At 40.2% G+C, this 13,427-nt stretch overlaps 1 protein-coding gene across 2 annotated transcripts in view; it reads right to left on the minus strand.

Annotated features, from left to right (window-relative positions):
* Positions 1-13,131, minus strand: part of SYVN1 (synoviolin 1) — a 267,012-nt gene extending 253,881 nt beyond the window's left edge. Inside the window, exon 1 of one of the 2 annotated variants that reach the window (XM_086938027.1) lies at positions 12,864-13,131. The gene's annotated coding sequence lies outside the window, so the exon portion shown is untranslated. Of the gene's footprint in view, positions 1-11,692; positions 11,802-12,863 lie in introns of those variants that run through there. The other variant, XM_086938028.1, reaches the window with a different exon arrangement.
* Positions 13,132-13,427: the final 296 nt, after the last annotated feature.

Genomic DNA, 13,427 nt, shown 5'->3' on the forward strand with positions numbered 1-13,427 from the left:
TTCCAAACTGGTTTTAACAGAGGATGAGGCTGCTTTGGCTTTTATGTCAGTTGCTGTGCTCAGAATCTTGATCTCGGCCGGAGGGAGGGATGCTACAGCCCCCTCTTTTCAGATGTGGATCTCTAGATTTTTAGGTATTTATAATATTGAGTCTTGTCTTTATGAACTTAAAGGTGCTAAAAAACGAGAGATGGGAAGACGATTATGGGCCCGGTTAAGAAATGGCTGGAGGACAGAATAAGAACTTGAAATGTACTGTATTGTTATATTTATTGGTAGATCTTCTGCATCTTTTTTATCCCCATGTCATGTAATGTGTTTTTAGCTGTTTCCATCTGAGTGATCATGTAACTGTATCAGATGTTCTTATACCTTGCTTGTAATTAATTATGTGTTTTGTCAAATGCACCATGAACTTAAATTAAAAAAAAAAAATGTTTAAAAAGTGTGAGCAGGAAGGCGCGAGAAGCTGTTGGTTGAGGAGAAAAAGGTTTTATCATACCACTTCTTGAGCACCCCTTGCAGGCGACTTGAAACATGTAGCTACCACAGCCAACCGTGGAGCCTCGTATGACTGATTCACTGTATAGGACTACCATGCTGAAAGCATGCAGAAACCACAGCCAACAATGCAATCAATTGCTGGAATGCAGGGCCCACACTGAATCATTATTGGAAGACGGGGAAAAGATCAAATAATTTTTGATGATGTGAACAGAAGAACAATGCACAAAAATATGGAAACATGCATCCGTCAAAAAATTCACATGATGATTTTTTTTAACTTAACGGACAAATATTATATATATATATATATATATATATATATATATATATATATATATATATAGATAGAACAACGCCTCCTCCTCAGCAGGAAGAAGCACGGCACACTCCGGAGTAGCAGGTAAGGGCTTTATTAAAATTACATGCGCGTAGTGCTGGCAGTCCCTCGAAACGCTTTGGCAGACGCGTTTCAAGCCTTCCAATGGCTCTCATCAGTGCCTGTTCCAGGGGCTCCGCGCTCTCTGTTGATGGCAAACCAGGTGCAGGTGAATGGAAACCGCTCCCTTTATAACGATGTTATGCTCCTCCTTCAGTGGATGTAGTACTGGCCACTCGCGCTTTCCCCCTGCCAGGCAGATGCATGCTGGTAATTGCAGTATATATATATATACATATACACACACACATATATACGGGAAGGTTGGATCATTCCTAAACTCGATTGAAGCAAATCACTGGCCTTGCTATATTCTGTGAGTTGCACATGCACTGCTCCCACGAGTCAATCTGAAGATACCAACTTAATTATTTGCCTCCAAATTCAAATTCCTTCACAATTACTGAATGCTTTAGAATGTTCCATGTTATATTTTGCTTCTTTATTTAAATACACTTCCTAAGTTTGTCAAGAATAACACATTTTCTAAGCAGTCACAGACCCTCAGAGTATACATCGTGGATCACAAACGGTCCCTGGACCACAAGTTAATAACCACTGATACAGGTCATTCCAGCCTCTCACAAAAAAAGTTTAATTGTTATGAAGGCTCAATTGTAATTTGACAGTTGGCTAAAGTTCACCACGGGGCTTGCGGTCTGTGCATCTGGAATCAACATCTCTAGGAACTTTGCAATTCAGCATCCAACACAATTCTAGGACCAAAGCATCGCAGTTTTTCTGTCAGGAGCAGGTAGCTGCTTTAGCACAAAGCATCTGGAAATTCAAGTTGGAGCTGTGATTAAAGAAATCAAGTTTGAGGAAAGGCACGAGTCATACAAAAGGCAACAGGAATCCAGAGGCTGACTTAGGCACACTTGGATGCATCTCAAAGAAATACCAGTAAAAGATCCTCAAAGCCACAAAATGATCTTTGTATATTCATGCAAATCTAGCCATGCAGACGATAACCACACATCCTAAAATAGACTGTACTTTCATTCAGTGCTGCTACCTTTCAAAATACAAGCTTCTCAAAACAACGGGGGGCCGGGGGCTAATATTGGCAGAACTAAGAATTCTAGCAATAAAATCTTTGGGACTACCCTGTCTGTACTAAGCAGCCTTTCTGTGAGTTCTATTGTGGCCCGTGATCTTATAAACAAGGGATTATTCAGAATTAACATGAGTGCATGGTCTACCTGCAGCCACACATTACAAAAACAGCACAATGCTTGCCAAATAGCCAGTAGCAGATCTATAATTGGGCAAACACCCGTTTCAAACATACCATCCACTACACCTTCTGATTAGTCAGGTAGACAGTTTCATAGTGTACTGATTTTCATACTTTGCTTGTTAAAGCCCATCTATCCGAAAGAGAGTTCTCAATGATACAATACATAGGTCTAAAAATCCTAGTGCAATCTTTCATAGCAATTAAGGGTATGAAGTGCATGCACCACCGACAAAAACACACTTCAACAATTTACAACAAAGCAGACGATTGTAACATTAAAGCATTCAATTTTTTATTTTTACAGGAAATTTATGCAGTATAAGTAACCAAAGCAGAGAAGTGAATTATACAGTGCTAAAATGTAGGCGTAGTTAATTAAGCATTTCATATCCATGTGAAAGTGCAGAGTGGTGTATATCCTGAGAGTCCACTCAAAATCATAAAAGGAGCAAACCATAAAAATGTCCCTCTTGCAACCAGTGATTTTACGCACTCTATGAGTCTACCCGATCATGTCAGCGCAGCCCATTTAAGTGGGTGCTACTCAGCCTGGGTGAGGGTAGGTTGGTGAATAAACCTATAAAAAAAAAAAGACCCGGTTAGACTAAGAACATAAAATAGGTAAATGGATGCAACAAGATAAGGGACGTGTGCTGTCTAGGGCACTTGTTTTAACCCTAAGCCCTATGCAAGCCCTAACAGACAAACACAAAGTCATCACATGAAATCAACCGTAGCCTCGCCGTCCTTCACCTCAACACCCATGTTGGATATTCTGGCCGGTCAATTAAATAGGTATAATTAAAGTCAGCCACTTGTCAGGAGGGGGCAGAGGCACCTAATGAACAAATAGGCAAATCCTGCACCTTGGTCTCTTAGCGGCAAGTCAAAGGGGAGGTGGGGTGGGTACATGGGTAAGTACCAGTGGCCCTATTCTGCAAACCAAGAAATATACATTCCACCAGAGAGGAAATAAACAAAAAAAAGTGATAGCAAACAAAACACAGAAAAAGACTGCCAAGAAAACGGTTATTTTTTATGATGCAACATAAAGTATACAAGGCAAAAGAGTGGTGGAAGATAAGTCCACTAGGGCAACGTACCACAAAGCTCAGGGCAAACAAAGATCTAATATAAGCTTCTTAACCTTAATATCACCTTTATTCTTATGAAGCGCTCACTCAAATTTTAAGCAATCCCTAGCAGGCATCAAAGGCTCAATTAAACAAAACTTGACTACAGGCCATATATCACTTTGGATACTGAAATTCCTATGACATGCTGGCAAGCGTCATGCTGCAAGTGTTGTAGTTACTGAAAGCTGTTGAAAATAAATATATTTTAATTTGTTCTTATTACTGTTGTTTTACCTTTGGATATCACTGTGAGAAAGTGCCTCTATTTACATGGTTAGCCCCAATGTCTTTTGCTGGTAAACAATGTGGTTTAAATTGTAGTGCACAGGGTCCCTGCCAACCGGGTTCTTCTCTAAAACTGTAACACGATAGGCACTTCAGAACCTCCTGCAAGTCCCTAGTAAATAGAACCGTGGTACCTAGGTCATTGGGACTGAAGAGGGCCCCCTAGGGAACCCTCACCAAGGCCATGCAAACTGCCAATACAACCTGCATGCTTTGGTAAAAAAAAACGGCAAAGTCGACATGGCACACTGCCTGTGTGCCATGTCAAGCAGCACAGCCTAAGGTATAGGTAAGTCATCCCTCAAGCAGACCTTACAAGCCCCAAGTCAAGGTACACTATATCTCATGTGTGGGCATATCTGCAAAAGTAGAAATGCCCGTAACATATTAAAGTCTCTTCTTGATATTGTAGGTGCCAGTGAAGCCATAGAGAGTACATGGGCTGGAAACTCGACAACTCTAGTTCCCCAGCACCATGATGGCTTTATTGAACCCAGGAGTGTTTGGTACCAAATAAGTCCTCTCAATAAACCCACACCGATACCTATGTGTGATTTATTTAACCCTTTCGATGCTGATGACGGAACCGTTCCGTCATGACCACACCCATTAACATTGGGCCCAGCACAGGGGGTAAATCTTGGCCGCAGGGATGTGGTTAAACATGTACCCGGAGGGCACCACAGAGGAGCCCTCTGAAAACCTACCAACCCTGGTGTGGGTCTCCGACTGGATTTAGGCACTCTGCCACCACCAGACATGTTTCTGGACCCCTGGATCAGCATTCCCTGCTCTCGGAGGCCAGAAACAAAGAACATCCAAGGTGTAGGTGTAGGCGTCACCCCTCCCTTCCCCCTCCTCCCCCCCTCCCCCCCTCCTCCTCCTCCTCCCCCCCCCCTCCTCCTCCCCTCCTCCCCTCCTCCTCCCCCCCTCCCCCCCTCCTCCCCCCCTCCTCCTCCTCCTCCTCCTCCTCCCCCCTCCTCCTCCTACCCCCTCCTCCTCCTACCCCCTCCTCCTCCTCCCCCCTCCTCCTCCTCCTCCTCATTGCAAAGATATAAAACTACACTAAGTGTCCCCTTTTTAAAGTATTTTTCCTGAAAAACTTTTTGCGACCATCTAGGTCTTAAAATAAATCTTGAAAGAAGCTTATTTTTCTAAAATCGGTGTAGATCTCCTTTTTGAGTTGTGTGACATTTATTAGTCACGGTGTGCATACCTAAAGTCCTACACTCCTCTATGTTAGGCCTAAGGATGCTCGCCCACACTTGCACAAATAGAGCACTTTGTGTTTGCATTGAGCCCTGTAGACTTCTGGGGCAATCTCTGGACTCTGTGCACGATATAACCAATTAGCGTTCAATAGTTGCTTCTTCCCCACATAACTACAATACTCAAACAGATGCTTACAGCACATTCCTCTGTAAAAAAGCATTCATTTGGACTATAGATGTGTACCTACATATGTGTATTGCTTTGTATAAACGTGTATAAAAATGTATGTTTATAGGTATATTGATGTTTGTTAGTTCTGCTAAAACTGATAAACTGTACATATCACATATTCATATTATTCTAAATGTAACATGTATATAGGTAACTGCATAATAAGTAAATCTTTTATCATAACTATTTACCTACAATTGCTTCACTATTGAATTACAAAAAAAATATATAAAAACAAATAAATTAACTTAAAGTAAAGCAACACTTAAAAGTCTGAGATTATTAAATACAACATAAATCTACCTATATTATCCTATAAATGTTCAATCCACCTCGCAAATTATATATCCCTGTACTAATTCCCCACTAATCCTGTTTGGGTTCCGGAGTAGAGTGCTGCCCGCAGGAAAGCGGTTTGACACTTCACCAGTGGTAGCAAGTGATACATAAATGCAAACTCTTGCTTTTTCTACCCCTCTACTATCCTTTTTCAATCCAAATAATAAACTCATTTGTCCTTCGCTCAAATTAATGAAATATCTTCCTATACTAATTCACCACTAATCTTTTTGGGGTTTCAGAGTAGCAAACTACTTACCGAAAAAGCGCTGGGATTCCTCATCAGGGGTAGTAAGCGCTATATAAATACAATTACAATACACTAAGCCAGCTTTCTACAAGCACTGTAGAGAACATCTTACTATTAAGCAACACAAAGATATTCTTTGTATCGAACTCAAAAAGTTGAAGGGCTCCAACGGCTGTACAGAAATTCAAATTGCCGTTTACACTGGCAGTCCGCAGAATGCACTTAACATTTCTGAGCCATAGGGCCAGATTTACTACTTATAATCAAAAGAGAGGGGCTCGTAGTAACACGTAGGGAAATAGAGCACCAATATACTTTCAAGTAAAGCAAAATATTTTCCCTATGGGGAATACTATTTCCTGATCCTAAACCAGGACTCAAAGCGTCATACTCAATCTTCAACAATCATTCAACTCGCATTTTGTTGGCTTAGGAAAACACTCACCAGAAGGGAAGAAAAACAGTCTATTTGTAAAAATATACAATTTATTTTAAATATAAAACATATGAATTCCTATGTATGACTGATTAAAAACATAATACACAATTAAAAACCACCTAATGTGGAAATGGAGAAAGTTTTTGGAAAAGACACTGCTATCTGTCTTGATCATGTCATTTCGGGCCCTCGTTTGACAACAATGGGAGGAATAGTCTTTCCTTATAACCAAGTTATTTGTTGACAACACCGAATAGGACTTGTTGTAAGTGCGTCAACGCGTTTCGGAAGCCTTAGTTGATTATGGCTTCCTTCTTCAGGACAGTCTCTATATGTTTCTCCACAAAACTGTATCACACCAATGCCGTTGTATCGCAAGGAGTAGTCTACGTAGTTTGTAGTGTTTCAGTTGGGGTCGCGCTCTAATATTCACGATCTACCACAGTCCTCAATATAAAAACGGAATAAACCCTCGAAATTCAATTCAGGTTCTTATTTCAGATTTGATTTCAATGATATCTTAAAGATCCTACTTGCACTTTTCTCATGGGGCGTGTATATATTAATGCCACCATCCAGGCGAGTATCCGTTCTGTATTGGTACAATATTAAAATAATATTTTTTGCAAAAGGTTCCTTTCACGCAGCCGGGTAGTTTTGTGCTCGTGGCTATTTATATCACACGGCTCTTTTTCCCGGGCTGCAAGCGTGGCGTCTGTATGATCACCGTTCGTATAATGAGTCAAGATTTACTACTGACCAATTACTGTTTTCCTTTTCATCCACCACTGATTGGCCAGTCTGCCAACTGAGATACAAACCCGATATGCAAGCCACAGATTGCTGCAACAGGTGCATTAATTCACATAAATGTGCCTATGTCTCTCACGCTTTAAAGACTGAACAGTCATAGTTTACGCCCTATATTTACCTTAACTGCGTGAAAAAAAAGTGTTTTAAAAGTGGATAGCAAAATTTGGTAGCTGATAGTGTCTCAAGTCCCGCCAAGTCATATTGCTCCTGTCTTATTTTCCTCCAATCAAATACGATAAACGTGAAATTTACCCTACAGAGTATCAAGCCTCAAATTCGACATTGTTTTCTGGGACTGAGGTGAGTGCTGGGGGAAACCGGTAGTCTGTGTTTTGTAGGAGGACCGACGTGTGGTGTTGAGCGGTGATAGAGAGCAAGAGTACTCAATGATTACAACTCCGATATTAAACCAACCTCAGGAGACATTAACGCACCATATTGGACAAATGTTAAGTTTTAGGTGGTGAACAACTCACACTTCTAACTACATTAAAAAGGTAACTGGCCTTAATATAACAAATATTTTAACCTACTAATAGTTGTAAATGCCCAAAAAAGGAAATGAGAAAACAACAAAATGTGATAGCATAACGAGAAAATTGTTGTTTTAAAAAAGTAATTGCTAGTATTGGACCTTGTTTATAACGGTTTTTCAGAATGCTGCTCTCCATACAGCAGTTAAGAAATTTATGGAAAAGTTGGAAAGGCAATCAAATTTGCTCTCAATTCCTCAACTTTGGCGTCAACGAAGTTAAAAGGTAACAATCATCAACTTCCTCATGCACCAGAAAGTTTTTTTCTGGATTGCTCATGTGCTCCTCAGCTGCGACCTAAGCTTCTATGGAAACCGCTGGACTGGTGTTTATTTTCAATACTTAAGAGTCTTTTCTAGCATCTTCTTTATTCTTTTATCAGCTGTTTGTACAGTACTCAGAGTAAGTGCGGCTTCGGGAGGAAGGGATACACTAAAGACTGACAGCACCCAAGTGACAGGATAGAAAGATGATCGATCGGCTTTAGTCTGGTAGGCAGTTTACCAACAAGCAAGCACAATAGCCAGAGGAGCAAATGAGTTTTTAGGCCGTTCAGAATGTAATCAGGTCTGCTTTGAGAACCAAGATCTGCCACCTCTCAAAAGTTTCTTTCAGAGCAATAGACTTATCTGTTTTCACAGTGTGAGCCTGGCAACTTTGGGTCATCAAAGCAATGTAAAGAGTGACAGGTATAACATGTTAGGCATATGAGAAAACAACACGCACAAGGTCATTCATGTCCAATCTCACCACAGGAAAGGTAGGAACAATTGATTAACTACCAATGTTGCGTCATCAACTGATATGTTAGAAGATATAGACTTTAACGATACCATCGAGGGTTCAGCAATCACCGCAGGCCATCCCAAAAAATCTCACCAAGATTTTTTGGTTCCTCGAGAGTTGAAACATGGAATGATTTAGTAGGGCAGGGGTGTCACTGAGAGTTACCCTTAAAAGAAAACCACAGACAGAGGCCTGACTAAAAACTAAAGGCCTGTGAAACAATATGGCTGAAGAGATGTGTAGGGTATGATGAGAAGATCTGAATTGGCAACAGTGTTACAATGCAGTGATTCGGAGCAATAAAGCTTATGAGTGAACGAAGAGTTGTGCTGCATGGTGATGAATGTGGTGCTCCTTAGAAACATCACAGGCCTCAAAGCTAACCCTGTACTTTTATGTTTGCAGCGTCTCTAGGCTGCACTGGTAAGTCACTAAGAAAGCATGCGAAAATGTACGTGTACGTGGGATAGATGGTCCCTTCCACTGTGGTTCAGCATCATTCCATGGATTTGGTGCCCATGTGCTCTAAATGCATCTCTAGCTCCAAGGGCATGCCCAGTGCAAAGCAGGACATAGACTACACACAATGATGGTCATTGTGTGTTCGGTATAGTCATTACACTGAATTTGACATCATGATTGTAGAGTTCCCTTGAAAGCACGCAGCCAGAGACACCCCAATTTTGAATTATTTAACAGGGTGTTGCAGGCAGAAAAACAGGATCTAAATGCAACATCCTAGATCTTGAAGCAGAACTATCTTTGAGGTATGGTGTCACAACAAACTTTATTCTCCTTTTGTCTGACTAACAGATGAACCTCTGCACCATCAGATATTAAGATATCAATTTGGAAATAGCGTGCATATGTGAGCACAAGTTACAACTGCATAGTAAGAAACATGGGCAAAACACAGACTTTTTTTTTTAAAGCATGGACGCTGCAGACCCATTAGGAACTCTGCAGCTGTTATCGGTGAGCGAAGAGGCAGGATCCCAATTTAACATACTGCTTTTCAATATGTATGTAAAATAGCTCCAAACGAGTACCATTAGTCTGACCCTACATTTACCTCACTATTAGAGCTGATTAAGTAGGATTTTTGGCCAACAGTGTAAAATAGTTAAGAGATATCACGGAGTACCTGATCAAAGGAGGAGCCCTAGTCCAACATATTGAACAATTCTTCTGATGTCCAAGAGGATGATCATGGTTCCACTAAGGGCATAGGCTTGACAAAAGCCACAGAGAAGTTTGAGCTACTCAAAATATGTTGGGAATGGGAGAAACTAGAGATCAACCAGAAGTAAGGTAAAGTGCCTGGGTGAACTTAGTGCTCGTTCATTATATTATTATTGCATGCCTGAGCTGACGAGCTTTGTGATGCCTGGGGTGAAAACAAGCTGGCATAGTGATAGAATGTATTGCCAAAAGCTATTTCAGAACTCTTTTTGCTCAATTTACCTGAAATGCATTAATGTAAAATGATCAATATGACACATTCATTCATATTTATTCGACTATCTGAAGACAGCCATAAAAGAACAGTAATCATATTATAAAAAACATTACAACTTAGACATATGTATTGACCAGTACGTTCATATTTCTACATTGAGGTAATTCATAATTAGTACACGTAAAATTATCATTTATAAAAACTAATATTTAAAACCATAACAAATCAATACTCTTATGACCTTATACTTTCCCTCTTATTAATTGCTTTGCTAATGAACAAGGCCACACTACAACAAGTCAGGGGGGTCGCTTAATCGCACCAAGAATTTCATATCCTCTATGTGTGACCTGATGTTATATAAAAAAAAAAGTGGCTTCAAATCAAAACATCTAAAAACCTTATAAAATTTACAAAACAGCATGAAGTGCAACGTGCTGTTTACTTCTATTGTCACGTGGACATAAAAAAAACCTGCAGGCTGATTAAACTGCATAGTAGGAAAAGCTACAAGAAAATGAACAATGCCACATCTAAATCTAGTTAATACAAAGCGATGATGTGCATAAGTCACATATGACAAATGGTTATTGGTAATCACATCGCTGCTGTACGATGTATACTGAGCCACAATTGGTTTGCTCTTTTCAGTCAAAAGCCTTAGATCTATCCTGTTCTGTAAAAAGGAGTCTAATTTATTTCTTAGAGTAGATCAAGGTTTTAGACATTTCAGTCCAAATTGATATTTTATATATCTTTTCTAGAACAGTATTTACGTACAGCAGCCAAGGAATTTTAAGTGCATTTTGCAATTTAAGACAGTCTAAAATAATTGATTTGATAATATCTGTTTCTTCCCTTTTCCATATTGAATCCCACAGTAATAGAGGTAAGGCCAATAGGGAGTCTTCTAAAAACTGGAGGCCGGTCTCATAAAGAGCAATGTTATTAGATGAAGATAAAGGTAAATAAAGCAACCATTTCACAAACAAGTTTTCCTGGGATTTCAGGACTTTGGTATTTGAATGACCCCATTGCCCTGCCCCCTAGAGGGTTTTGTTTGTTCCTTTAGCTTTGTATAAGGCTACCATCTCATTAACAGTCCGACTCCCCAGTTTGGAAGAAAATTTAAAAATACCTCTAGTTGCCCTGCTTATTTTGGCTCTGGTATATGAAATATGTTGAGACCAACAGCCACTGTGTGTAAAAACAATACCTAAATAGCAAAAGGAATTCAGTCTTAATATAAGTTTTTTCAATATAAAAGGTTTTAGGGAGTTTGGGCCCACAAATCATAGTATATGTTTTAGAGTTATTTATGACCATTTTCTTCTGTAACATAAAATCAGAAAATGCGTCCATCAATCCCTGCAGGCCTGCAACACGATGTATTAATAACGTAACTATATCATGTCCAAGTAGGTTCTCAGCTATCCTTGGTGGTTTGTGTTCACTGGCTATGGTGTCTTCAGCATATCTTTCAACATCCTGCAAATTTGAAGACGCGTTGTACGGTTAGCAAATTTTCAAGGTTGGAAGGTCCGAATTTGTGCCTGCTCTGCCAGCCGCATGACAGACTGCTGAAGGTACATTCCCGAGAAATAGGTGTATTGTTGCACCTCTTGAAGATTTTGCAAACATATGCTAGCTAAATATTACAAAAACAGGAAAAAGCTCCTAACTTCAAGTCACACAACATTAGATTGCCTTTTACTTTACACTGAAACTACAAGCAGCAGTACACACATTATATAGCAGGAACGTCCACCCAGAGTTTAAGTCAAGCTACAGTCAAATCAGCATGCCCCCACTGCACCAACTTCTTGCAGGTACAAACATACACTAGTTTTACAGACCACTTATTGCTACAGTCTTGAAGATTAGTAACAACTGTAACAGGATTTATACTTAATCAATTTGCAGTGTTTTAGTATTCACTCTAGAAAAAAAAATTAAAGTTGGACACATTAAGACTTTAACCTCCAACTTTACCTGAGTAGAAGCCTTAACTGCTAAGCTGCCTTACCAGTTAGATCTGCTGGTCCAGTGCATGCATAGGCTGCACGCTGGTTTAGATTCGTGATATCCATTGGAATACAGAGAGGTTCGGATCCACGTCAGTCTCTCAGAATTAGCTGTATGTAAATTAATTTAATTTCAATCCCTAAAAGTCAGTTTGTCTTGCAAAAACTGGAAATTCTACATGGATGTCATGGGCGTGAGTTTTGCACCCTGGCTTAGAATTAAGGCAGCCGCTCCAGAAAATTATGTTCATTCAGCAACTTTTAAACTTTTACGCTATAAAACTGGCAAGCCATATCTGTGGAAATGGACTAGCAACACATGTCTGTGTGCCAACTGTCGTTTAAATCATCATCAAATACTTTACAATGACAACGTGTCCACAACAAAGCAATCTGTGTAACCACCCGGTCCCATCTGAACATAAAGGGCAGTATAGTAACTCCAGCGTTTTTCAGAGGGCCCTTTCTAGCACGTAAGGCAAACTTTTCAACACTGCTATCCAGTAATGTGCATAATGAAAATATCTACTTGTAAAAAGTAAGGATATATTTGAGCCCTTCAAGCTGTAATTCAAGCAATAACTCTTTTACGACTGATAACAATTAGTGGCAATACATTTCTAGCATTTTATAAAACAACTTTCAAGAGCAGTACATATTTGTATCTGGCTTTTGTGTTGTAACATGGCATTTTATACACATATACATAAACACTTGCATACATTTAAGGGAAAGAAAATACATGTTACACTGCGGCTAATACGCATATTCTTTTACGTGCCTATACTGAAAGTAAGATGCAATGTATCTTGCAACAAGTAACAAACGTACTACTTAAGTGAAGCAATTGTACAGCCTGCTAGCAAGAATGTAATCACAAGCTACTTTGTTTTGCATCTTTTAATCCCTTGTTATGAACTCTATACAATTTTTAACAAGGAAAACAAATACAGTAATTCCGGTGAAACGCGAACGAATGGCAACAGATCCTGCGACACTCCCTCGCCTAACAAGATAGCAAACAGCTGTTACAACTCCCTTATGCCTTGAATATATGTCATTCTGCAAAACTCAGGGGTTGCTGTTTGTTTTAAACGAGACTCTGTACTCTTTCTAAGTCTTAACTTGTATCAGCGCATACGATTAGCTCCTTTTCTAACCGGTTCCACTTACCTAGGTCCCACCAGACGCCTCCACTCCTTCCCTACTCTGTACAATTCACCAACAGCACTACCGGAAGTACATCCGCAAATGAGACACCTCACTTCCGCTTGGGCCGGATCAAATAGAACAGTTCGCTTGCCAAGTGCTTCGTGCTTCTACGCGTCACCCTCGGGTTGGGAATTAACGATGCCGGCTTACATGTTGTATGCCATTGGAGTGCGCGCCAAATGAAGAAGCCTGTCCACGGGAATAAACCACTGCCGCCACCCCTTGTGCCTGAGCTTGGTATAGACCGGAGAGGTTGTTAGGCTGGCCCAACTCACAATAGGGGATACTATAATTTACCCCTGACCCCACGAGACACAAACGTGAACGGCGCCACTTATCCTTTACTTTTTATGATATTGCTGGCCTTGCAAGGTGGTTGCGCCCGTATAACCTATGGTGTAGTGTTCGAGATATGCCAAATATCCAGTAAAGGGAGGGGTGTGTTTTTTCTGCTCAGCTTCCCTCACACCCCTCAAATTGAAGTCTATTGGACGAAGCCCGTGGCTGAAACCTATTGGATATCGG

This window comes from Lissotriton vulgaris, chromosome 9, assembly GCF_964263255.1.
Source record: "Lissotriton vulgaris chromosome 9, aLisVul1.2, whole genome shotgun sequence".
Taxonomy (NCBI): Eukaryota; Metazoa; Chordata; class Amphibia; order Caudata; family Salamandridae; genus Lissotriton; species Lissotriton vulgaris.